Below are 3,478 nucleotides of genomic sequence, written 5' to 3'. Positions count from 1 at the left end.
CACTGTCCCCCCCCACCATACCCTGTCCATACACTACCCCCCACCATACACTGTCCCCCCACCATACCCTGTCCATACACCGTCCCCCTCCACCATACCCTGTCCATACACTATACCCCCCCACTGCCATATGCTGTTCATACACTGATTTCCCCCCCACCTGCCACCATATCCTGTCCATACACTGTTATCCCCTCCCCCACCCCCACTATGTCAGCAAATGGAAGGATTCTTGGGCTTCTTCCACTTCATGTGGCTGGTTTCTAGAAACTCACCCTGGCATTGGGTCTCACGCTCAGTTTCTTGTCCCTTCTGTTGGTAGAAGACAGGAATACTGTTATTAAAAAAGTCCCCAGCACTTAGGAGGCAGAGGCAGAGGCAGGTGACTCTCTGAGTTTGATACTAACTTAGTCTACATAGTGAGCTCTAGGCCAGCCAGAGCTACATAGTGAAACCCTGTCTCCAAAAACCAAACCAAAACAACAACCAAAAAAATCAATGAGAATAGGTCAATGACAGTGCTTTTCAGAGGATTTGGAATAGCAAGCATTCACTCATTAGTGTTATAATTAAGTTCATAGACTATTAGCAACTTGGGGGTACTTTTATCAATAACCCAAATTTACAGTTTTATACTTTACAAAGTATTTTTTTCAGATTATTTTATTGGATCCTTCCATCTCTCCTAGGAAACAGGTCCTTACTGCTGTGCCCATTTTACAGATGAAAATAGGCTTGTAAAACTAAGCAATTAGACTATAATTAGCACTATAATAAAATACCTGAGCAAACTCACCTTAAAGGAGCTGGATGTGGTGGTACATACCCTTAATCCCACCACTTGGGAGGCAAAAGCAGGCAGGTCTCTGTGAGACGGAGGCCAGTCTAGTCTACATAGTGAGTTCCAGGCTAGCTGGGGCTATGGGGAGACCCTGTCTCAATAAACAAATAAATAAACAACAGCAACAACAACAACAACAACAAAATCACCTTAAAGGAGGAAAAGTTTATCTTGGCTTACGGTTTCTGAGGCTTTAAGTCCATGGCCAGCTGACTCCATAGCTTTCAGGCTGATGGTCAGGCAGAAACATAATGGTGGGAAGACATGAGAGAGAAAAGTTGCTCAACTCATAGAGGCCAGGAAGCAGAGAGAGACACGGGAAAGGTCTTGGAACAGGATAACCCTTCAATGGCACAGCCCCAGTGACCCTTCTGTCTAGGTCAAATTTCCTGATAGCCTATTCCACTATGAAGTCATCAATGGCAAGGAGCTGGATGTGGTGGTACATACCCTTAATTCCACCACTTGGGAGGCAAAAGCAGGCAGGTCTCTGTGAGACGGAGGCCAGTCTAGTCTACATAGTGAGTTCCAGGCTAGCTGGGGCTATGGGGAGACCCTGTCTCAATAAACAAATAAATAAACAACAGCAACAACAACAACAACAACAACAACAAAATCACCTTAAAGGAGGAAAAGTTTATCTTGGCTTACGGTTTCTGAGGCTTTAAGTCCATGGCCAGCTGACTCCATAGCTTTCAGGCTGATGGTCAGGCAGAAACATAATGGTGGGAAGACATGAGAGAGAAAAGTTGCTCAACTCATAGAGGCCAGGAAGCAGAGAGAGACACGGGAAAGGTCTTGGAACAGGATAACCCTTCAATGGCACAGCCCCAGTGACCCTTCTGTCTAGGTCAAATTTCCTGATAGCCTATTCCACTATGAAGTCATCAATGGCCTAATCCACTGATGAAGTCAGGGTTCTTGTGACCTAATCTCCCCTCAGTTATACTACCAGATGAGCCTCAAACCTCATAACCAAAGCATAGTACTAAGGAACTTGCTTAAGGTCTCACTGAGTTAAACAGGTCAGTCTTGACTTGGGTTTTTTGATGGCCTTAGTCTACGAAAGACCAGCAACCAGAAATCCTTTGTCAACTGAAGCAGTGAACAGGAATGACAGTGGTGAAATGTATCTGGGTTACAAGTAAAGCCCTGTATATAAGTTCAACAAAGACAGAGGGATGGGGAGCTACGAATGTGCACCCTTCAGCTACATTATTAAAGTATACAGAGCCAAGTATGGTGGCACATACATGTGAACATAGCACTCGGGAGGCTGAGACCAGAGAATCAGGAGTTCAAGATCAGGCTGGGAAGATGGTTTAGTGGATACAGTACCTGCCACACGAGGAAGAACAGCCTGAATATAGATACAAAATGCAGGGTGCAGTAGTATATGCCTATAATCCAGCACTGGGTAAGCAAAGTCGGAGGGAACCCTGGGGCTTACTGGGTGACAGCCGAGGAAAACTGACAAGCTCCAGGTTCAGTGAGGGACCCTGACCCAAAAAATCAGGTGAACTATTGGAAGAAGACATCCAACATCAATCTTCACTTACACGCACATGTATGTATGTAACCTTGTAACTCTCCCCATCCCCACACACAAAGAATTCAAGGTCAGCCTGAGCTACATAGCAAGAGCCTGTCTCAAAAAAGTCATAATAGGCGGTTAGGAGATATAGTTCATCTGCTAGAGTGCATAGAGCTGTGGGTTTGATCCCCAGCGCTGCATAAACTGGGTGTGGTAGTCCATGCCTATAAATCCCATCCCATCATTCCAGAGGTGAAAGCAGGTGGATAAGAAGTTCAAGGTGATCTTACCTGCATATGAGTTGGAGACCAGCCTGGGATACAGGAGACACCTTCAAAAACAAGCAAGCCTGGTGTGGTGGCATGCACCTTTAGTCCCAGCACTCAGGAGGCAGAGGCAGGCAGATCTCTGTGAAAACAAAGCCAGCTTCATCTATATAGTGAGTTCCAGGCAAGCGTAGGCTACATAGTGAGTGAGATCCTGTCTCAAAAAACCAAACTGAAACAAAAATCCACGTAATAATAATAAAATACGCGAAGTTCTGCTCAGAGCTGATGACGATGCCATTTGTACCATGGTGGTCTTCTCTGGCTTGAGCCGCCTTCCTTTGAGGAGTGTAGCTGAACTGGAAGGTTTCCAAAGGGATGGTAGGCAGGTGGGAGGAGTAGGGGATAATCAGAAGAGGAAGGAACAGAAGCAGAAGCAACTGTTGGGAAATCTAAGTCAGAAAACAATCATGCAGGCAGGAGAATGACTGCTTCAGTAATTTGAAGGGCTAAGAAAGAGACGATTTATTTTTCTTCAGAGAGTAATACAGTTTCCTCTGGGCTGCTTTAGGCTAAACTCAATTAGATCGGGCTGTTTCTCAAGGAGAGAATGCTCCGTACTCTGGAAGAGCTGGACAGGCATCAGTAGTTCTCAAGCTCTCATGTAATGAATGAGTCACCTGGGAGTGAGCAGCCTGTCAGCCTGTTCTTTTATGGTCTTTTTGAGACAGTCTCCCTGTGGCCCCAGCTGGCCTGGAACTTGCTATGTAGACCAGGCTGGCCTTGAACTCATAGAGATCCACCTGCCTCTGCCTCCTGAATGCTGGGATTAAAGGC

The sequence above is a fragment of the Nannospalax galili genome, unplaced genomic scaffold (assembly GCF_000622305.1).
Source record: "Nannospalax galili isolate Female #2095 unplaced genomic scaffold, S.galili_v1.0 scaffold803, whole genome shotgun sequence".
Lineage (NCBI taxonomy): Eukaryota > Metazoa > Chordata > Mammalia > Rodentia > Spalacidae > Nannospalax > Nannospalax galili.
This window is presented reverse-complemented; position numbering follows the sequence as displayed.